This window comes from Euprymna scolopes, chromosome 13 (genome assembly GCF_053919585.1).
Source record: "Euprymna scolopes isolate OS-2025 chromosome 13, ASM5391958v1, whole genome shotgun sequence".
NCBI classification, from domain to species: Eukaryota; Metazoa; Mollusca; class Cephalopoda; order Sepiida; family Sepiolidae; genus Euprymna; species Euprymna scolopes.
In genome coordinates this window covers 22,979,890-23,005,264 of record NC_136494.1, presented here as the reverse complement: position 1 = coordinate 23,005,264, position 25,375 = coordinate 22,979,890, and the positions used below count along the sequence as shown (strand labels likewise).

General features: G+C 35.5%; 1 protein-coding gene and 1 pseudogene across 1 annotated transcript in view; both read right to left on the bottom strand.

The window, feature by feature from the left end:
* LOC145291948 (semaphorin-2A-like) overlaps window positions 1-25,375 on the bottom strand; it is a 1,232,857-nt gene that overhangs the window by 1,139,935 nt on the left and 67,547 nt on the right. The window lies entirely within an intron of this gene.
* Window positions 10,094-10,210, bottom strand: LOC145292643 (5S ribosomal RNA; annotated as a pseudogene).

Here is a 25,375-nt window from a genome sequence, read left to right as displayed (position 1 = left end):
GAGTGAAAGAGAGAGAGAGAGAGAGAGAGAGAGAGAGTGAGAAGGAGTAATAGAAAGGGGGATAAAAGACGGCACGTATGTGCTTGCTCTGAAAATTACAAACTATTTTGTGACAACCGTTATAAGCAGTATCTATGCATGACATATGCAATGCGAAAGAGAGAGAGAGAGAGAGAATAAGAGAAAAGTGGAAACAGAGAGAGATAGACAAATAAAAGTAAAGAGAGTAATAGAGAGAGAAGGGGAGAGAGAAGGGAAGACAGAGGGAGAGTGAGAACGGGGAGAAAGAAGAGAGAAGGAGAGACCGAAGGAGAGAACGAAGGGGAGGGAGAGAAAAGAGAAAGAAGAGAGAGAGAAAAGAGAAAGAGAGAGAGAGAATGACAAGGGGAGAGAGAGAGCGAGAGAGAGAGAATGACAAGGAGCGAGAGAGAGAGAGAGAGAGAATGGCAAGGAGCGAGAGAGAGAGAGAATGACAAGAAGCGAGAGAGAGAGAGAGAGAATGACAAGAAGCGAGAGAGAGAGAGAGAGAATGACAAGAAGCGAGAGAGAGAGAGAGAGAATGACAAGAAGCGAGAGAGAGAGAGAGAGAATGACAAGAAGCGAGAGAGAGAGAGAATGACAAGAAGAGAGAGAGAGAGAGAAGGACAAGAAGAGAGAGAGAGAAGGACAAGAAGAGAGAGAGAGAAGGACAAGAAGAGAGAGAGAGAAGGACAAGAAGAGAGAGAGAGAAGGACAAGAAGAGAGAGAGAAGGACAAGAAGAGAGAGAGAAGGACAAGAAGAGAGAGAGAAGGACAAGAAGAGAGAGAGAGAAGGACAAGAAGAGAGAGAGAGAAGGACAAGAAGAGAGAGAGAGAAGGACAAGAAGAGAGAGAGAGAAGGACAAGAAGAGAGAGAGAGAAGGACAAGAAGAGAGAGAGAGAAGGACAAGAAGAGAGAGAGAGAAGGACAAGAAGAGAGAGAGAGAAGGACAAGAAGAGAGAGAGAGAAGGACAAGAAGAGAGAGAGAGAAGGACAAGAAGAGAGGGAGAAGGACAAGAAGAGAGAGAGAGAAGGAAAAGAAGAGAGAGAGAGAAGGAAAAGAAGAGAGAGAGAGAGAGAAGGAAAAGAAGAGAGAGAGAGAGAAGGACAAGAAGAGAGAGAGAGAAGGACAAGAAGAGAGAGAGAGAAGGACAAGAAGAGAGAGAGAGAAGGACAAGAAGAGAGAGAGAGAAGGACAAGAAGAGAGAAAGAAAGAGAAAGACAAGAAGAGAAAGAGAGAGAAGGACGAGAAGGGGGAGAAGAGAGGGAGAAGGGGGAGAAGAGAGGGAGAAGGGGGAGAAGAGAGGGAGAAGGGGGAGAAGAGAGGGAGAAGGGGGAGAAGAGAGGGAGAAGGGGGAGAAGAGAGGGAGAAGGGGGAGAAGAGAGGGAGAAGGGGGAGAAGAGAGGGAGAAGGGGGAGAAGAGAGGGAGAAGGGGGAGAAGAGAGGGAGAAGGGGGAGAAGAGAGGGAGAAGGGGGAGAAGAGAGGGAGAAGGGGGAGAAGAGAGGGAGAAGGGGGAGAAGAGAGGGAGAAGGGGGAGAAGAGAGGGAGAAGGGGAAGAAGAGAGGGAGAAGGGGAAGAAGAGAGAGATAAGGGGAAGAAGAGAGAGATAAGGGGAAGAAGAGAGGGGGAGAAAGAGAAGGGGAAGAATAGATGGGGAGAGAGAGAAGGGGAAGAAGAGATGGGGAGAGAGAGAAGGGGAAGAAGAGAGGGGGAGAGAGAAGGGGAAGAAGAGAGGGGGAGAGAGAGAAGGGGAAGAAGAGAGGGGGAGAGAGAGAAGGGGAAGAAGAGAGGGGGAGAGAGAGATGAAGAAGAGAGGGGGAGAGAGAGAAGGGGAATAAGAGAGGGGGAGAGAGAGAAGGGGAAGAAGAGAGAGGGAGAGAGAAGGGGAAGAAGAGAGAGGGAGAGAGAAGGGGAAGAAGAGAGGGAGAGAGAGAAGGGGAAGAAGAAAGGGAGAGAGAGAGAAGGGGAAGAAGAAAGGGAGAGAGAGAGAAGGGGAAGAAGAGAGGGGGAGAGAGAAGGGGAAGAAGAGAGGGGAAGAGAGAAGGTGAAGAAGATAGGGGGAGAGAGAAGGGGAAGAAGAGAGGGTGAGAGAGAGAACGGAGAGAGAGAATACGTATGCATATATTTTTGGATAAATACAATTTTAATCTTGGTTATTACAAATACGTTAAAAAACTTTCATTGTACACTGTAAGCAGGGGATTTTTAGAAGTGTTAGGGAGGTACAGGTTTAAGATTATAGAATGTTAGGCTCAGGGTGTTAGAGAGTTAAGTGTTGGGTGGTAGAATGTTAGGCTAGTCGGAATATAAACCGTATGTGTTGCTTTATTATCTTTTGAATATTACAGGCATCATCGTGTCTATTTACATAAGCGGATATCTGTTTTCATTGTGCCAGAGGCAGTATGTGATTAACGTTGTTAACGGACGTTACTATTAATTCCGTATTACGCATGAAAGGAGTGGTAAGGATTATATATAGAGAGAGAGATATGGAGGGAGGAAGAGAGAGAGGGAAAGAAGGAGAGAGAGAGTGGAGAAAAAGAAGATGGGAGGGATAAAGCAAGAGAGAAAAAGGGAGCGAGGAAGAAGGGGAAGTAGAGAGAGGGGGAAGTAGAGAAAGGGGGTAGAGAGTGAGAGAGGGGAAGGAAAGAGAGGAGGAGAGAAAGGGAGAACGCGAGAGAAATAATACCCCTCTTTTTGTAAATATGGATTGTTAATTATTTTCAATACAAAATTATTACAAATTCACGCTATTTCATTTTCTAATAATAAAGTGAACATTTAATCTTATAAGCGGATTTAAATCTAGAGTTTTTTTTTAGGGTTTTTTTTTACATCCAATATTATTTTTACTAAAGCAAATGTCTTTTAAAAGAGAAACATTATCTATTCGAAATTAGGAAACTAAAAATGTTTGGTTATTTAACCATTTTTTTTTGCATATATATATATATATATATATATATATATATGTGTGTGTGTGTGTGTGTGTGTTATAATAAAGCTGTATGTCTGTGCTTGTTTTCTCGTTTGTTCACAAGACATGGTATGTCTTCCTTGCATATGACGCCATATACGACTTCATAAAAGCTAACAATATACAGGGCATCATAGCCGATAGCGTAATATAGAACGTCATGTATATGGGGGCAAAAAGCATTATACATGATATTTATGGATCCCTAATTTCTCTTTTCATGTATTAATTGACAATGGTCTGGAGGAAAGATGACAACTTATGAAGTCAAATGTGGCTTTGTGACCGTGTTCCAATCTCTCGGCCAGCAGCAATTGTTACTTACTACACTGATGATTGCGTAAGCATGACACACTAGTGTGTTTTGCTATAAAATATATAACATTTAGTTTGAAAAAAAAAAAAAAATATATATATATATATATATATACACACGATTAAAAAATAAATCTATTATATATGTTCACATTCATTTCATACTAGCAGAGAGTTTATGGGAACAGAAGTGTAGCCTATCTCTTTATCCTTCTCTGTCTAAGTCTTTCTTTCCTCCAAGCGTATTCGTCTTTAGCTAGATATACACACAGAAAAGCATTTATATTTTTATAAGTTCCTCGAGTAAGGAGTCTATATTTTATTTCGAAATTAATACGTATTAATATTGCCGTAACCCAGCTGTCACCCCCCCCCCACACACACAGGGAATATTTTTTCTAATAATATTATTCATCCAGAAGGTACCACCTTTGTAAGAATTTTTATGGTTTTCGACTTTTAGTTGGACATACAGACACTCATATTACTGCCATGTGTATTTCGGATTATTATAATTATTACAAGACGTAATAAGTTTATGTGCAGGTGTTTTTTTCTATTGTTTCTATGAGAAATTGATACACGTTTTATTAAAGAATATGTTGTAGTTTTGGCAAGATTACTATTTCTGATCTTCTGCAAAAACATTGGAATTAAAATGTAAAAAATAAGAAAATACCTTCTAATCGTCCCCGATACGATCGATTGCGTGGTTTTGTATCTTGAATTCTTAGACCGGAAATAGATGCAGTTATAATTTTTTTTGTCTCAACTAACACATACTATCTATATACACCTACACAGATATATATATATATATATATATATATATATATATATATATAAGTAAATGGTAGTTTGCTTGAAGCATTGTTGGTAAAGAAATATATATAATTTTTTAAAAGAGGAGTAATTTCTCCCGAAATAAATCAAAGTTCGATACCATCAACGGACTTTATATTCACCGGACATACCAACATCTTGGTTGCAAATTTATTATGTAACGAGGCGAGGAATGATGGATGAATAAACATATATTTCTACATACCCGTCTTTTTGTTTGTTTTTCTTTTGCGACTCCAGTTTTTTTCCGCATTGCTTTTGGCTTTATATATATATATATATATATATATATATATATATATATATATATATATATATATATTATATATATACATATATATATATATATATATATATATATATATATATATATATATATATATATATATATTATATATATACATATATATATATATATATATATATACATATATATATATATATATATATATATAGATAGATAGAGAAAAATAAAAAGGAACAAACCGTATTATGTGTTCATCAACGTTTCCTCTTTATTTCAAGATTTCCTCTGGATGAATATTGTAGTCAGTTGGAAAGTCTCAAAATAAAGACGAACCGTTGATGAACACATTATACGGGTTGTTCCTTTTTATTTCTCTATTTTGTGTGAATACTATTTCCATTATTTTCATCATTATTATATATATATATATATATATATATATTAGTTTCAAGTCATTTATTCACGCATATTTAATGCTGGTTTTAATTTCTTGCCATCCTTGGTGGTTTAGAGACATAGGTGTAAAATTATTAGATCAGGTGCAATGTTGAGGCGATTAATTGAAATCGAGAATCAGAACTTTTAAGCCATCGGAATCGGTGAAATTTTAACCGAATCTCCGGTTCTAAAAATGCTTTAAATTCTTCTATTATTGTTTAAACTGATTTTTTCCATTGTGTCTACCAATGATGAAATGATAAATGGTTATTTTAAGTAAACAATAAAATTAAAATCATATTTTAAAAAGTAACCACAAATCAATATACATGGACTTACTAGACAATATGGCCGGGCTGGTAAAATTTATTTAATAAAATTCAGAAAGATGAACAATAACAGTTCCACAGACGTGCCTAAACCTAAACGTAGATTCCATTAATAAAGCTCCTTTCTTAGAACTGCACAAGAGTGGGGGAAATTGGTGATAGTGTTTTCAGCTAGACGAGTGTTTCTTGTGAAAGTTTGCCGAGGGGGGACCATAGACTGAAGCTCAGTTGAACACTTTCCATGAAAATAACGATACATCAGAGACAAACTCACAACATGTCTGTGAGATAGAGGTTGCAGTGAAGAGAAAAGAAAATCTCCTAACCTACGCAGTCTATTTTGAACTCTATCAGGACAAGTTCTTTCTAAATAAAACAAAAAAAAAATCTTTAACAGTGTTTATAAATGTAAAACGGATCGGAATATGGAATCGTCTCAGAATCGGGAAAATAGCGTCGCGCCATCACTAGTTAGGGGTTTGTTCATCGATTATTATCAAGGCAGAATCTGAGTCTTGCAAAACGGTTATTTCGGCAAACGGTTCTCGTTTTGAGGACGCTCCATGTTTAAATTAACTTCTTGGCCTGGCCTTCACTACTGATATCAGATGGTGGTCATTCATCAACTCTGTTGCCAAGGTCGCTGGAAAAATGTTTGTTCCAGTAGATATCTCACTACTGCTGTATTCTTCTACCCATATAAAAGACGTCCTAGGATGGAGTATTGTTCACGAAGCCACGTATCCTGCCTTAACAGAGTTCTAAACCGACTTCGTAATCTACTAGCTAATACCATTTTCTCTTCTCTGCAATCTCTTTCCCACAGAAGATACGTTGCGAGATCTGTGTTAGCGTTATTTTCATGTAAGGTGTTTGAACGCCACTCTAGAGTCTCTACTTTTCGATATTTCAGAGAAAAACACCTCGTCCAACCAAAATCACTATCAAAAACTTCCCCCATCCTCTGTGCCTAAATTTAACGTGGATTCGTGAACAAACCTTTCCTAGAATGGCCTGCTTATAGAACTGTCTGGTTGTCTGCTTTCCAGCTGACTACAATATTGTCGTTTTCAAGTCCAACGTAAACAAGTTCTTATTGAAGGGTCCTCTTAAATGATCTAATGATACCAAATTTCCAATAGAAACAGTGACTACGCTATTGTCTAAATGACTACCGAACATATTAACCTTATCCTCGAGTGGCCTTTGGACCTTGGTATTTGATGACTTTTGTAAATACAAAAATAAAAACAAGGGTGCCGAAAACTAGTGCTGTACCTGTATCATATTTAATAATCAATTTGAGAACACGTCGTGGAAACTCAGTATAAAAATCGATATGAACACATCAGAAACGAAAAGCTTGTCGCTTAATATGAGTGAATATCTAATGATTTATTTTAATCTTGCCGCGTGGATATTGATGGACATAGCCGAAGGGCTAATAGAGACCAACTTGAAAAAGAGTCATTCGTGTTCGCGTTAAAGACGTTTAAATAAATGAACATATATCTCGTCGATAAATCATTCGCTTCAAAGTCGAGACGAAATAAGAAGAAGCGTGAGGAGATGTCATCGCTGTGTGACGTTTACGCGCCTCTCTTGGATACTGCGGAGGTCAATGTAAAAGTTGCGTGGGGGGGGGGGTCAGCCACCGGCAAGAGTGGCAGCTTGAAGTCAGAGTTCAGGCCATTGCCTCAGGCGGTAAATCTTATTCATCATGTGAAAAATTTTCTTTTAGTCACTTTCAAATCAAATAAATGCATAAATATACAAGTTGCTATTTATAAAGGGTGAAGAGCGTGCAGCAAATCGGAATGGTTAAAGAAATTATGAACAATTCAAGACAGTATTTGGGTTACGAATATTCAGAAATTCTTTATTTTTCAGGAGATATTTCACATATGACATCAGTAAATATGGGATTTCCAGATTAGTGTAACCGATTTGATAATTTCGGGAGTGAACCATCCCTTCTGAAAAAAAAAAAAAAAAAAAAAAAAAAAAAAAAAAAAAAGAAGAAAATGGCAGCTGTCCTTAATTTTCTCCGGTTTGACGGTCTCACTTTTGCATTCTTTTTGAGAAGGAGAATTCACTATCGAAATTGCAAAAATATTACGATCGTTTCTACAACGTTTAGGATTTAATTTCTCACATTTATTTAAAAAAAAAAAAAAATTAGCATTTTCTCACCCGAAAGGGGGGGAGCTTAGCAGTCCCCCCCCAAAGGAGGGAGCCGGTGTCCCCCCCAAGGGTGGGGGGGGGGCGAAGATGCCAGGAGAAGGTGACTTTTTTCTTTGGGGGGGGGGAGAATCCTCCAGGCACCCTCCTTCCTGAAGGTGGGGTTGGGGATTATCTCTCCCTGATGGGGGGAGGCCGGCACCAAGCATGTAAATCCAGAGGGGTAACAGTTTTTGTTACCCCTCGGAGTGGGAAGGGGGGCGATCACCCAGGCAATGCCGGGTAACTCCTGCTAGTATATATATATATATATATATATATATAAAGGGGTTCAAACAAGTACATAAGATTCTTTAAATATAGACTTTTCGATATAAAAAAAATCTCGACGTGCAGATTGAGCGTAGATACAAGAGGGAAAATATTGATAATAGAAAAATATATACTGAGGCATATAGATTTATTGAGCAATTTGAAACGAGTAAAAACAATAGAGTGTGTAGATGTTATCAAAGTACTTTATGCCAGGTATGTATATATGAAGAAATAGAAAGGGAGCTAAGAGAGAGAGAATAGGACAATGAAATTACAAATGAACACCACTCCTAAATTTACTATGAACAGGTAAAATTATATGAAAATAGATATAAAACATGTGCTTTCTTGCCATTAGTTGCTCATATATATATATATATATATATATATATATATTATTTAAAAATGTTTTATTAAATTATCAGTAAGCCGTTTTGATGGTAATTAATGGACAAAAAAATTAGCAAATCACGATAAAAAGCACAGTTAATTTAGTAATTGTTGACTATTATCCTCATTTTTCCTTAGATGTTTCACGACGTTCCGGTCAACTATTCCTCTGGCCTTCGTCAGATGGTAACCGTGACAGGATGGGAAGTCAGAATCTCCTAACTGCATCCTCAGCAATTACTGGCATCCATAGTTGTTGCCTCACCACGTTTAGGCCAAGTAAGCATCTGGCCGGCTTTGGGTAGGAGAGAAACCGCTATATTCAAACAACTCTCACCTGGAACCGTAGAGAATCAACGTCTTTATCCACTGCGCCATGGCCGTCGAAGGGCGATAAGGTTATGATTTTTTGGTCTTATAAATCCACGTTTATTTATTATCTGATCTTCCATGGTTAGGCCCGTACCGAATGGTATATATATTATTTAATTGGAATTTCTTATTGAAATGAGTATTTGTATATAAACACACCATTCGGCACGGATAATGGTCCGCAATAAAATAAATTAATAAATCTTCATCGCAATAAAGAATTCCAATTAAATAAAAAGCACGGTGTTTGAAATTAAATATTTAGGAATTATTCTTACCGTATCGTTGGGATATAGACGAAGACATGCAGATGTCAGAGAATAGATATCAGATTTAGAAATCCATTCGGAAAATCATAAGAAAAAGATAAACATGGGGCGACCATGTTTCTCGATTACCATTCTTCAGCCATGTAAAGAAATCACAAAGGTTTCAGCGAAAAACAGATCAAGAGGTCGATCACCTACGAGATATGGCGCCTAGATACTGGTTGAGACTGGCATGCTACACCTTATAGTTGAGAGATTTGCTCGCTACGGTGATAAGTACCAAGTTGTGTTTTCAAGCATGTAACGAAGCCCTAGATCATGTGATATGTAATTAAACACAAAAACATCGCATTTATTCATTTAAATACATTTTCTAGTATATAGTAACAATATTGATAAGGATTTTGTTTGGGGCCAAAGTGGGAATGAGAGTGAAATAAAAATCGCTCAGTTTGATGACGTGCCATTGTGACAAAACTCGAATGGGTTTTCTGGAATTAAGCGTTAAGATACCAGTTCCCACGGACATTTGAAACTAACCGATTCTACAGACCGCGGCAGTACTTAATCCGCCACCCCCCACACACCACCACCAACATTATACACACGAGGGACACGAGAAAGTCACACTAGCACGAGATTCGGGCGTCGACTTTACAAACGTAGCAATGAATTGAACATTACTTTAGAACGACCCTCAAAAATCATTATATATATATATATATATATATATATATATATATATACACACACACTAGGAGGCCGCCTGGCATTTCCCGGTTGTAGAATACACTTTAATATTATATTTTTTTATTAAAGCAGATTTCATATTTATTATTATTTTATATTGCACTCAATACATAGTAATGATTTAAAAAGTTAAAAAAGAAAAAAGCGACTCGTGCGCCACAACTGAGAATAGAAACCAAAATTTACTTTTTCCTTTGGCGTTAATACCTTAGCTATGAAGACATGTTTGCTGCAAGACTAAAAATAAACATGAACCAATAGCTATTACGTTATGCTTGCATATTCGTAATGCTTTCGTTCGACCTCCATCTCGCAAATCCCCCTTTTTTTTCACCGGCTAAAACCCAAATATAAAGTTTCGCATGGGTTCGAATACCCTATATATGTATTTTCATGGGTGTAGACGAAAACGGACAGAATTTCGTAGGCAAAAATTTGTAGACGAATTATATATATATATATATATATATATATATAGGCAGGCTCCTTCAGTCTTGGACTAACTATGGACACCCACGCGTGAAATTTTTGTGGCAAGAGGTGCGCAATCTCCAACCACACCTCTCCTGAGAGGACATTGTTAAATACCTGTGACAAGTAAAGTACACGACAATTGGAAACAAATGCCGAGATAAACGGAGAGCACATACAGCGCCTAGAATTCCCAAATGGTCACCCATCTGATACTGACCAGGCTCAACGTTGCTTAACTTCGGTGATCTGACGAGAACCGGTGTGTCAACGCGATTATGCCGTACATATATATATATATATATATATATATATATATATACACACGCGCGCGCGCGCGTAGAGTACCCATTTCAAGATTAAAATCAACATGTAACGATATTTTACGTTATATCAACAATCGTTATTATTTTAAGGAAAATCAATTACACGGATTTTTTTTTTGTCTCGTAATATTTGTCCCGTTTATTGCAAATCTGAAATCTTGTAATTTAAAATGGGAAGCTGTACGAATATGCTACCTAAATTCCTTTTTAATTTACTTAAAAAAATATCAAATTTTAAATATAGAATAGCCATTCATAAATATTGCAAACAAACAGACAAACAAAAAAGAAAATATACATACTAGCATGGAGACCAGACGTTGTCAAGGATTAAATGACGCTGAACAAATGTTTTAACCATTCATGTTTTTATTGTTATTTCAATTGGTTAAATTGACCATTTTTAAATCAGATTGACTGGTTGCCTGTTCTACTTGGGGAAACATCGCAATGAACCGGGAAGAAGCTTCACCTGCTACCATGAAGTAAATAGTCCACAATACATTGTAGAATACATTTCACTGTGGAGGATCTACTGATCATTTTGTCTTTTATTTAAAAAAAAAAAACCCCAAAAAACCCAATATTTTGCTGATGAGGAGACTTTGTTTTCATAAAAAACTATATGCTACAATTATTGTCCTTAAACTCAATGTTTGTCGCAATAAAAAAACATCGTTTCCGAAACGATCGTACAATTTGAGTTTGTTGTGCTCCTTATGAAACGGATTTTTAATTTTGCATTATAAATTATCACCCGCCTTATCAAATATAGATATATATATATATATATATATATATATATATATATAACATGACTTGAATTATAGTTAAAAATGCAGATAAGTATCATGCTTCAATAATGTTCTAAATGGAATCATTCATTTCAAACGCTCTCCTGCCATATCAAAGAACCTACTATTGATTTTATATGGTGGGCCTTACTGCTTGAGTGGTATAAGCTACTCATATGCACTTGTAATGCCAGGCTGTGTAAGGTGTTAACCTTAATCAAAATCGCCGGTTCCTTCTTTCATCGGATCAATTCGATTATTGATATATATTGAAGGTTCTGATACAAAACCTATCAAAGATAGCTTTCAGGTATACTAAGTACTTTTGTGCGAAATATCATAAAAAATCGGCCCAGTCGTTTTCCAGTGTATAGTGAAGAATATCGCACAAAAAGTTCCTATATATATATATATATATATATATATATATATTCAGCCTATTTTCATGGAGACAAATGTTATTGAAAAGCACGGAATTCTTTTGTTTCGCAGATTTTTTACCTTCTCCAATCTCGGAATAAATCTTTTTGTGATTTTTTTTAAAGATTTAGGTCGGATCCATATGTTTGTTAAACGAGCGCTTTCGATCGGAATACTTCCATCATCCTCAGGCATATTATTTCCTAAAATAGAATTATAAAAATTACGTTTTGAATTGATATATATATATATATTTGTAGTCATCAACATACAGTCCTGTTTCGTTGTATCACAACTCATCAGTGCCGCTAGACTAGCATCTCTCCCAAGCCAAGGATTGAACCTAGAATCGTCGTATTGACAGTTGGCAGCTGTGTGTGTGTGTGTCACAATCACGCGATGGCTTATTAAGAATTAGGTGAGCGGACAATTTTAAACGGGGGGGGGTCTCATTGATAGATATATCATTTCTTTTTATACATATATACATATTAAATAATTTAAATTTACGATCCTAGAGATTTTTTAAAATTATTTATAAAAAGATAGTGAAACAAAAGAATTCCGTGCTTTTCGATAACATTTATCTCAATAATATGTATATATACAAGTGGACCATGAATTTTACGAATAGCTTCCACCTTATTCTTTCCTCCCCCTTTGCATAAAATTAAGTGTAGCCCACATTTTGACACCTTGCACCTCGCATCTGTGCCTAAAATTCATAATGATCGGTTAATTACCGTACGAGTGACTCCTGTACGGAAAATCATATGAAAATATTTAACTTTATAAAAATATATGCGCATCCTTACTTTTAATGCCTTATTGAATTCTCAGAGAAACCCAACGGTTTGTATCAGCGAGAACGTAACAGCTGCTGCGAAAATGCAAAAATGTTGAACTTGTCTTCTGTAAATCAAAGAAGATTTACTCTCAGTTACATTGTAGATGTAACCCACGACCTTCAGGTGTCTCTTATTTAACACTGAAACTTTTCTATCCAAGTCGAAAATCCGCACAAAATTCTAAACGGAACCTATTTACTTCACGGGGGTAGAATGCTCTCGTTCCCTCAGCCATGTCTGGGTAGAAATTCTAAGTAATTCAAATATGTGTTTTTGCGTGTCGCTCGCAAGTAAGATTGAAAGTTCAACCTTCAAATGAGGGCAACCCCACTATTGAATAGACAAAGTACTTTATCCATTACGTCATGATTTAATCAGGAGATCGGAAGACACTGAATTGCAATTTCGAATAACTTAGGATTCTTACAGTCATAGCTGATAGAACGAAGCCGTTCCCTTCTCATGGATGAAAGAAAAGATTCCGTTCGTTATTCTGTGCTAAATAGAAAGATTTCAGCGTTTGACAAAATTGATCTGAAGAAGACTGGAGATTGAAACAATGTGAAAATAGCATTCATTTGAGAATATAGTCTAAAGGATAGAAGCAATACTGCAATTTCGAGTTCAGATACAAAGAGAATCGATAGATACATAGATAGAGAAGCGATACATAGAGAAGCGATAGACATATATAGAGCAGCGATACATAGAGAAGCGATAGACACATAGATAGAGAAGCGATACATAGAGAAGCGATAGACACATAGATAGAGAAGCGATACATAGAGAAGCGATAGACACATAGATAGAGAAGCGATAGACACATAGATAGAGAAGCGATAGACACATAGATAGAGAAGCGATAGACACATAGATAGAGAAGCGATAGACACATAGATAGAGAAGCGATAGACACATAGATAGAGAAGCGATAGACACATAGATAGAGAAGCGATAGACACATAGATAGAGAAGCGATAGACACATAGATAGAGAAGCGATAGACACATAGATAGAGAAGCGATAGACACATAGATAGAGAAGCGATAGACACATAGATAGAGAAGCGATAGACACATAGATAGAGAAGCGATAGACACATAGATAGAGAAGCGATAGACACATAGATAGAGAAGCGATAGATACATAGATAGAGAAGCGATAGATACATAGATAGAGAAGCGATAGATACATAGATAGAGAAGCGATAGATACATAGATAGAGAAGCGATAGATACATAGATAGAGAAGCGATAGATACATAGATAGAGAAGCGATAGATACATAGATAGAGAAGCGATAGATACATAGATAGAGAAGCGATAGATACATAGATAGAGAAGCGATAGATACATAGATAGAGAAGCGATAGATACATAGATAGAGAAGCGATAGATACATAGATAGAGAAGCGATAGATACATAGATAGAGAAGCGATAGATACATAGATAGAGAAGCGATAGATACATAGATAGAGAAGCGATAGATACATAGATAGAGAAGCGATAGATACATAGATAGAGAAGCGATAGATACATAGATAGAGAAGCGATAGATACATAGATAGAGAAGCGATAGATACATAGATAGAGAAGCGATAGATACATAGATAGAGAAGCGATAGATACATACATAGAGAAGCGATAGACACATACATAGAGAAGCGATAGATACATACATAGAGAAGCGATAGATACATAGATAGAGAAGCGATACATAGAGAAGCGATAGATACAAAGAGAAGCGATAGATAGATAGAGAAGCGATAGATACATACATAGATAGATAGAGAAGCGATAGATACATACATACATAGATAGACAGAGAAGCGATATATACATACATACATAGATAGAGAAGCGATAGATACATACATACATAGATAGATAGAGAAGCGATAGATACATACATACATAGATAGAGAAGCGATAGATACATACATACATACATACATAGGTAGAGAAGCGATAGGTACATACATACGTAGATAGATAGGAGTGGCAGATTGATACAGCGATAGATAGATATGTAGGTAGGTATAGAATAGATAGAAAGGGAAGTTATAGGATTGCTAGATAGATGAGCAAAAGTCTGTCGTATACAAAGTAATTTTAAAATCGACGAGAAGTGCGGTTTTTAATTCCGTTATTCAATATCAGCGGCCATCTTACATACGTACGCAATAGATGAACCGTTTTTCTCCTTTTGTAAAATACATGTTCTAATCTAGCAACACTTTCGTTCATACATTTTTCTCTCTCCTGTAAACACCTTACATAATATATAGATTATAAAAAAAGGTTATATAATGTTTTCAGTATCTGAACTAATATCGCTAAAATTGAACAATCACCGGAAGAGACGCGTGCAGTTCTCCCCCACCCCCTCAAAAAATATATATATCAAATTTCGTTTCTTACATTGCCTACAGTGACGTTTTCACATTCAATCATGTTCGCTTCCATGCGCGCCATATTTGACTGTTTACGAAAACTGACATCTTCGATATACTTATCGCACGAACTCGTATCCGAGTCGATATCAACAACAGTACAACCAGGTATTTATCTAAAGTACACTTACTGCTGGATGAACCAGACAACCTACTGAAGTCACTAACGCTGTTAGGAAAGGTGTTATATATTCCTTTGGGTAAAACCCTTTTAGATTTATGTGTCTAGCATCTAAAAAGTTCAGTTTTAACGAACAATCTTTTATGTGTTAATGGTTCAATACTCAGCGTAGGCGATATTAATGCAATCGCTAGTTATTTATAACTTTTACCCGCTCATGAATAACGGGCCGAGAACATACTTCCTCTGCATTACATAAAGGTTCCGTTCGAAATTCTGTGCAGATTCCCAATTTCGCCAAAAAGATTCCCTGATATCGACAAGGTGCGCTTAGAGAAAGTCGGAGGTTACGGCCGAAAGGTTGTGAGCATAATATTCAAGATAATATTCAAAACATTGCATGCCATGGCGTCCGGCATAATCATATTGAAACACCGGTTCCCGCTGGATCACCGAAGTTAAACAACGTTCAACCTGGTCAATACTAAATGGGTGCCCATTTGGGAATTCTAGGTGCCGTATGCGCTGTCCGCTTATCTCAGCATTTGTTTCCAGTTGTCCTGGACTTTTCCTTACCACTGGGTCCAAACAGTGCCGATTCAGGTGAGGTGTGGTTGATGATTGCGCAACCCTTGCCTCAATTTACACGTGCAGCTGCCCTTTGCAAGGAGTATTCTTTGTCTTTCGAGACTGAACGGAGGCATCGATGGCGTCCGTTCAGTTTCAAGAGACAATGGATAGATCTTGTAAGTGTGGCTGCGAAATCCCCAACCACATCTCCTGAGTCGGCATTGGTTGATTCCAGTAGGAAGGAGACAAATAGAGATAAACGAAGATCACATACAACACCCAATATTACTAAATTGCCAATTATATTGTAATGGCCAGGTTTAACGCCGCTTTCCTTCGTTAATTCAATAACAATACGACATAACCACGTTGACACACCAGTTCTTTAAATTCTATAATCCTATAAATTTCAGTTTTTTGGGAGGGTTTGTGTGTGTGTGTGTGTGTGTGTGTATTGATGTTCATATTAAACTCACTTTTTTCCTATTTATTTAGGTAAATATTTGCTTCCCCACGACCGCAAGTGTGACACAAGGTCGTTTTTAATGTGGGGGATAGTCAGCTCCCTTAAACCAATGGCAAAAATAGAGCAGTCTGGCAGTATAAAAAAAAAGAAACGGAATCGTCGAAGTATGAAGGATTCCCCCTATATTGACCACCGACCAATTAACTTAAGCGAAGCATTAGAACAGATACTACACTTTAAAAAGAAAATACAACTTTGTTAAATATGGGTCGTGGAATTGCATTCACTAGAAAAAGATCTAGCTATTTTGCATATTCTTTACTCCACTCATTTTAATTAATTCTCTGTTAGTGTTTTTTTTTTCGGTTTTCTCATAGGATTATCTTTAGTTAATTGCTAGCATGGGTGCCCGGCGTTGCCCGAGTGTTTGGAGGTGTATGCTGAGCAAAAAAAAAGCGGTCAATTTTTTAAAACTGACCCCCTATTATGACCCCTTAAAATTTATTATTTTGGGCTCAAATCGAATTATTAAGTTAGATCCATGCCCAATGAACCTATATCTAAAATTTACAGTGTGGAGACCCAAAATTGTCGGAGGAGTTTGGTAGAGTTCTCAAAGGTCAAATCGTTTAACTTCGAACCCTCAATCGCCAAATTTCTGGCAAAAAACCGATCACATCGATGTTCCCAAATCTCAGTACCCTGTATATCAAATTTCGAGTATGTAGACTAAAAATTGACAGAATTATTGCGTAGGGAAATGTACACAGTCACACACGCACATACATATATATATATATATATATATAAACGGTATTTGAACCTATGTGGAACATTATACTTAGGTTTAAGCCTGGAAAAATCGGTACAAAAAGAGTAAAAATTAAAATAAAAAAATAGAATTTGCCAGGTGAATCTCCAATGACGGCATTAAGAATATGCATGCATAACGTAGTAGCTAAAAGTTCATGTTTTAATTTTTAGCCTTGCAGTAAACATGTCTTTATAGCTCAATCGTTAACGGCAGAGGGAAAAAAATAAATCATAAGCTAAACGTTTTGGTTTCAATTCTCTTTTTTTTTTTTTTAACTTTTTAAATCATTACTATATATTGGGTCCAATATAATAAATATGAAATCAGAATTAATCAAACTATCATATTTAAGCGTATTTTCCGACCGTGCAATGCCAGGCGCCCTGCTAATACAGAAATGTTTTTAATAACCCGCCTTTAGTTCAATATGGGTATATCTGGCTTACATTTTCGGAGACATACGTAAATTTAACGGCTACGTATTTCGATAGTTTAAATTTTATAAAATTCTTTGACGTAGTACTATTGATCTCGTTGCCGATTTAAAAGCAAACAAAGTTAGCACTACTAAAATAAGAACGGCAAATATCTCAGAGCATCTAAGGCGAGAAATAACAGTTTAGTCGATTTTGTCTAATATAAATCGTTTGAACATTTCTCTTATAATTACATCCGGGTCCCTGAACATAATATAACGGGCTAGAGTAAACCATAAACACAGGCGGTTAGAGCAGCCAAAGTGAGACTTCGAAAGATACGCCGAAAACCTGAAGCTTAAGCTTATTCCCAGTTGAAGGTACGAGCAAACATTCCTTAAGGCGACTTACTAGATGGTATTTCTCGATTACCGCGCAGAGAAAATTGCGAACAGAGGAACAGGAGTGAATTACTAGGTCTAATCCCTCCGTTATCGGGGGACTAACATTTAGAATATTCTATAGTTAAAAATGCAATAACACATTTACAGGAAATTGTTGAATCATATAAAAAATAAAGTAAATTGTTGAATCAACAAAAAAAGAAAATAAATTAACCAAAATGCATTTCATTTTCTTGGCAAACAACTTAGCCATTTTAATATTTTGTTAATTTTTTTTCTGTTTAATTCTCTCCCCACGAGGACAGAGTTAGACAAGGTCGGATTTTAATGTGGAGGGGAACCAGCTCCCCAGAAAGGGGCACTCTGGGTAGTAACAAAAATAAATGTATCAATGAGGAATTTCTCTCCAAACTTTTGAGAAAAAATAATGACTTAGAAACCGTTCGAAAATTTAAAGAAATTTGGCAACAAACTCTTGAATGGAAAGTCATTTTTCTAACAATTCGTAGCAAATCAAAATATATGAAGTTTTGGTAGCCACAAACGACAATTGTATAAATAGATTAAAACACAACCTAAATTATTAATTAATCAAAATTTGCATCAAGTAATTTTATTTAAGTACAAATCTGTTGTAATAAAATTTAACTATACAACTTAAAAAAAAACAAAACATTAAAAACCTCGATAACAGTTAATTAAAAATGAACATTGCGAATTGAATAAACAAAATCAGGAAATGGATAATGGTGAAACTTCATACGCTATCATGGCGGCCGAATATGACACCAGAATTTTAAACCCGGAATAAGTTAGAAAAAAAGTACATAGGTTTACTTAGACCTGTGAATAGTAATTTGTTTCTAGTTTTCTTAGTGGAATAATCTGAGATAATTTGTTCTAATGACAATAAAAATAAATTGTTTCGTGCGATGTAAGATGCGCAATAAAATAATTTCGAAAGTTATTTTTCATGGCGTCGACATTTTTTTTAAAATCGCAATAAAATCTACTGCATGCCTCATTATGAGGTGAGAATTTGTTACAATATTTTATTTGAAAAAAAAAAAACCCATACTGCTTGTAAATTAAATATTTAGTATGCAGTTATAAAAAATAAACACTGTAGAACGTTGCATTATATGCAAACATTGAGAAAATGCTATGTATAAAAAACAATTGTAAAAAAAACCTTCGTGCAAATACATTGATTTTATTATTTATTGGCTATTTGAGAAATATTTTACTGTTTTTTTTTTTAAATATATTTAAAACGACACAAACTAAAACCACGTTGTAATATATTATTTTTTTTATATATTATTCATGTTATTTTTGTATTACAGTATATTTAATCGCAAAAATCAGGAACCAAATTACTGTTCGCTAGATTGTTTGGATCCGGTACCCTTGTTTTTTATATTATCCCCAAAGTCCAACCGCTGACATGACGTCGACAATGTTTCAGCACACCATAAAGTGGCTACTGGTCAACACCGTTTAGCTACAAGAATTAACTTCATATGAAATAATAAATTAATAAAACTCGGTGGACCTTGTTTGCGTCTTGTCTTCGACGATCGGGTAATTCTGTCTTTTAATAAAGGAATAGCAGGTAAATTATATATATAAGTTATAAAATGTTATGGCGATTAACCTACACTGCATATAACTTACTAACTAGCTCTACCTACGTATTGAGCACTTTTGAAATAAATACTTAAAGTTTACGCATAAATCTATACTTTCGTATATTAATTTCATGTGAGTAACTTATACACATATACACGCGCGCGCATGCGTAGGGGCATGACTCAAAGGCTAAGGAATTAGGTTGAATATTTGTATGTTTTGGTTTCGATTCTAGCTGATGGCACCCGTCATTATATATATATATATATATATATATATATATATATATATATATATATATACACACACCCACACGCACACATATATCTCACAACCATATATTAGGCACATAATCGATGAAGGATTGTCTATGATAATAAATACGTAATCTGCATGACCGGGCAATGCCAGGCATCCTGCTAGTATATATATATATATATATATATATATATATATATATATATAATGTGTGTGTGTGTGTGTGTGTGTGAAATAGCTGTAACTCCCCAGTATTGCTAGAAAGTATTTAGTTTCGTTTTGTATTTTTTTTTTTAACTATTTTATTTTCGTACATTATTTTTTTTAAATTGGATTTTTTTTTTAATCGGTTTGGTATGCTAGTCTATTTTCTATTTCAATGCATAATCGATTATGGCTAAATAAATAAAAAAATAAAAAAAGAAAACGTTACGTACGGTGAGAAACACTCAGAGGAACGAGGTGAGAACATTTTATTAATAGTGAGATTATTACTCTTAGTAGCATAAATACACGTGAACGCCGAAGCATTGAAACAGTAGTAGTCGTATAATCAGAAGTAGAAATAGCTTGCTGAGTCTGGCAATCGCTTTTTTCACATGTAACTCCGCTATCGCTAAACATTTGCGCCTGTTATAGACGCGCGCGTATTTCCATTAGCAGAACGATTTTCTTTACGCCTTTTCTTTCTTTTTTCAAGATGTCTGCTCTAAGAAATTAAAAAAAAAACACACAAAAAAAACCGAAAGAAAAAAAACCCAAATAATCTGCTCCATTTTCTTTCCTTTTTTTTTTTTCTCTGTTCAATTTTAGAAAAGAACTACGCAACCCCGCCAGCCCCCAAAGACGAGTTCCATTTTAGTTCTTATTTTAAATTTTTTTTTTTTTCAAAATCATTGTCATCGCGGTCTGATTTATCGCGACTGTCGTCGTATTAGTCGAGAGCGAACTGTGCTGTTGTGTACGTCGTTCTGACGGGCTTTTACTTATTTATTTATTATGTCCTCCTCAAAAGAGGGTCTTTGTCGATCCAGACTCGATCGTTAAACAAACCTCCAATTGGGATTTGGTAAATTCGGTACGGCACAATCGGAGGAATTGGAAATTTAGGTCAGTCTTGTCGCGACACGGATATATATATATATATTAGTTAAAAAAGAAAACGTAACTACTTCTGCCGTTATGTATATGTGTATACGGTATATAAATTGGGTACCAAGTACAAGTTAATAAAATAAATATTCAGTCGAGATACGCATATAAATATATTTACACATCTGTATATATTGATACACATGCACACATATTCAGATACATACATATATGCACACACATAATTTTAACAGGTACATACTTGCATATATACTGATTGATAAATAGATACCCATACCTTCATACGCGCAAGTATATACTATGGTATACAGCCATACACATTTATACTTATATACACATACATATATATATATATATATATATATATATGTGTGTGTGTGCATGTGTGTACACACATCCTGTAATTAGAACGACATTTACTAAAAAAAAGGTCAAAATTACCTGACATGGTGAACCGAGAGCAAAAGAAACAAAAACAATTCTACTTAAATAGACGGTAAAAAAAAATAAGGTGAAATGTACGATATAGCGGCTAAATGTTTGGTATCCGGCATGATGCCCCTTCCCCAGCAAGAATAAAATACAAAAATTTATTATATATGTATATACCAGCTGGACGCTCGGTGTTGCCCAATCGTTCACCACGCTTATTTTAATTTATGCACATTGTGCATGTATTATAGTAGAACCCCGGGATACGGCATTAAAAATTAATAACAAAATACAGTACAGTATATAATACCCATGTATATAATAAAATCACAGTATAAATAAGGCCGTAAGGAGGGGTGACTACCGTAACCAGGGGCACATCATCGTATTACAACTCGTAACCTGAACAAAAACTATCCGAGAGCCACCGTATCCCGGGGTTTTTACTGTATTAGAAAATCAATCGTCTATTTTTTATTATATACTATGAGAAATAATTTGCCCGGGGAACTAATTTACAAAAAAAAAAAATAAATAAAAAATAGAAAAAAAAATTATATTGTTGAAATCCGTGTTTGTTTACAGTACCACGTCAGCTGATATTTGGGATTGGCAATAAATGTTTTTAACAAAAAAAAAAACAAAAAAAAAACACTTCTAATGAATATTTAGTTTTAATACACTCAAATTAAGAAATGATTTGCGGCGATTTTAAATGCTACTTCTTTCATCGTAAAATGAACAATAAGAAAAAAAATTAAAATAAAATGACCAGTTTAACGTAAAATATTCTCCTGTAAAAATTCGTTTTTTAACTATAAGAGAGAAAGACTTAAAAATCGTTTTTAAGTACTTATTTATTTATTTATTTTTTCTTTCCGATACTTATCGACTGAATTTCTGTACAAAAAATATATAAAACCACTGCCAGACCTATAAGTTACTTTCGCGCGAAATTTATATAAGTTGATTCGGAACGCATAAGAACTCTCACACATGCACACACAAAGTGACATCATATATATATATATATATATATATATATATATATATATATATACATACACACACACACACTGCGTCTTTGTACACCTGTCGCTGTAGCTAATTATTTCGTTCTATTTATACATCTTATTCTATTCATATCTTTATCGATCTATCAATCAATACTATGAGCTTCATATTTATTTATAGGTCTGTCTACCATCCACGTCATGCTTTTTATATTATCACACACAAACATACATATATATATATATATATATATATATATATATATATATAAACGTGTGTAACTTTCAGAAACTTTTCCTTCGTCTTTTTCACTTTAGACTTTGTATTTCATATTTATATTCTGTATCTCAACTTCATTGGAATTATATAATGAAAAGAGCGAGACTCGAAGAACGCAAAAAGAGTTGGAATCGGAGGACGCGAAAAGAGCTGGAATCGGAGGACGCGAAAAGAGCTGGAATCGGAGGACGCGAAAAGAGCTGGAATCGGAGGACGCGAAAAGAGCTGGAATCGGAGGACGCGAAAAGAGCTGGAATCGGAGGACGCGAAAAGAGCTGGAATCGGAGGACGCGAAAAGAGCTGGAATCGGAGGACGCGAAAAGAGCTGGAATCGGAGGACGCGAAAAGAGCTGGAATCGGAGGACGCGAAAAGAGCTGGAATCGGAGGGCGCGAAAAGGGCTGGAATCGGAGGGCGTGAAAAGGGCTGGAATCGGAGGACGCGAAAAGAGCTGGAATCGGAGGACGCGAAAAGAGCTGGAATCGGAGGACGCGAAAAGAGCTGGAATCGGAGGACGCGAAAAGAGCTGGAATCGGAGGACGCGAAAAGAGCTGGAATCGGAGGACGTAAAAAGAGCTGGAATCGGAGGACGCGAAAAGAGCTGGAATCGGAGGACGTAAAAAGAGCTGGAATCGGAGGACGCGAAAAGAGCTGGAATCGGAGGACGTAAAAAGAGCTGGAATCGGAGGACGCGAAAAGAGCGAGAGTCGAAGAACACACAGAGAAAAAGTCAGAGAATGTGTTTGTAGCCAAACTTAAAAAAGTATAAACAAAAAGTATTTCTTTGACTCTGAACAGACATACATATTTTATAAAAACTCCACGTTGTGACAGATGTTTTACAACAGTATAACAAATACTACACTTCAGAAAAATGAGGTCCTTATGTATGGCACTTTGGTTTCATAATAAAATAATGCTACATTACACCCTACCGAACTTGGCCTCGACATTTATCTAAAATTTAAAAAAAAACTGAATTGTGAATGAAGAGACCATACTAATAAATTAAATTAATATCAATTTACTTGTCCGACGTACGGTGTTACAAAAAAAAAAGCAGAAAAAAAAACTTCATCTCAAACATTAATGAGAAACGAATTGCCTCCCTTTATAGTTGCTCTTTATCAGTTATACATCATTAAAACCATTTCCTCTCCAAAAGTTTTCAAAACAAGAAAACATGGCTGTGTTGTTATGGTTTCAAATTAGCTATTTTATTTTATGAAGGGTTATGTTGAGAGGAAACTAAGTTCGTTTTATTACAGATTTTTCATAATTTAAAAAAAAATGTGCAAGTGAAATGGCATCTGTTTCTTTATAATTTATATTAAAACACTCAGAAAAACAATATTCCGTGTGGAATTTTCATTGAAAAAAATATAATTTTTAAATGTAAATTCTTTTTACCTTTAAGAGGTTAAAAAAGTGTTTTCTAAAAAAAAAAAAAAAAAAATGTATTAAATTCGTCGTAATTTATGCTATTTTTTGTTTATGTGTATTAAACATTTTAAAACTACCGTGGAATTTCCACGCGCCCTGCTATGATTATAGTAACAGAAGTAATATCTTAGTTTCATCTTTAACACACACAAATACGAAATCTGCTAAATAGATGTTCTATCGCGTTTTTTCATTGTATTTTTACCTGACTAATAGCAATCGAATGCATCGGAATTGTTAACATTATTTACATAACTGTTTTCTAAGATAATGTTTAACATGCATGTCATTTTGTGTGTGTGTGTTTTTTGTTTTTCTTTTGCATAAAGTTTCCATCGTATAAAGTTAATGAAAACAGCCAGGAACAAATGAAATCTAACGAAAGAAACATGAAAGAAAAGATTTGAATGGCCGATGCGTGAACTTTTATCAACCTTGAAATAGATACTCGCCAGTTGCATAGGCAACCTTCCAAAATGAACACTGAACGTCGATCATTTCATCAAAAAACATAATCAATCTATACTCCTATGATTTGTGTGTGTGTGTGTGTGTGTGTGTGTGTGTGTGTGTGTGTGTGTGTGTGTGTTGATATTCATATTAGAAAACCTTTTTGTATTTATTTAAAAAGAAAAAAAAAAACTATTTTTTTTTTTCCGAATTAGTCCACCGGGCAAATTATTCTTCGTAATCTATAATATAAATGTCACCTGTGTAAACGTATATATATAAAGAAACGACTTTTTGATACCCCTCCCTGTAGAAAACTTCCCAATTGAGGGTGAAGCAATTAATGTTTTTAGCCAAGTGTTCGATATTTGTCGTCCGAGGGGTTGAGCGTCAAAACGATACTGATTTGGTGAAAATCCGTCGGCTGTGGAAAGTTTCAGGCAGACATACATACACACACACACATATATATATATATATATATTTATTTAAACGAGCAGGTGAGATTTATATTATAAATAATTCTTGGTGTCTGGTTTAGTTATTTCGTCGAGGAAAAATTGTTATTTTGATTTTGCAAAGCATGATTGGCATTATAGCTTTTGTTTCCTTTCTCTTTGCAAACTCGATGATTTTATGCCAGGAAGCTTGTATATTTAGGGGTGGGGAAAGTAGGAGAGAAGCTGAACTGAATACCTTAGACATAAATCAAGTGCCACCCCAGACATGGGGCTTTTGATTTCAGAAAAGTAAAATGAAAAACGCTTGAGGTATACATCATGTCTGCGTGATCCCTCCCGTAATATCAGCAAAATAGAATTTAAAAAAATGCTAGCAAAACGGCAAAACCTAGCTGGATTCAACCGGTTTCCTCTGCACCAGAAAGTTTCTTGGGTTATCAGTCGCTCGTGTTTCCAGACAGAGGATATCACGAGATACGATTTTTGCAGTTCTCTTAGAGAAAATTCCTAATATTCCCAAATTATCAACCGTCTGGTTATGACCAGTGTCAACGTTGCTTAATTTCAGTGAGCTAATGAGAGCCGGGAATATCAATGTGATTATGTCGTATATTCAACAGAAAATGGTGTAACTTGTCGGTTTGATACGCATTGCTTTTCAGGAAGGAAAGAGTTTGTAATCCTCGACAAACACAGCATTTTATATAAAATTTAAAAGAAAATAATTATCAGCAACAACCG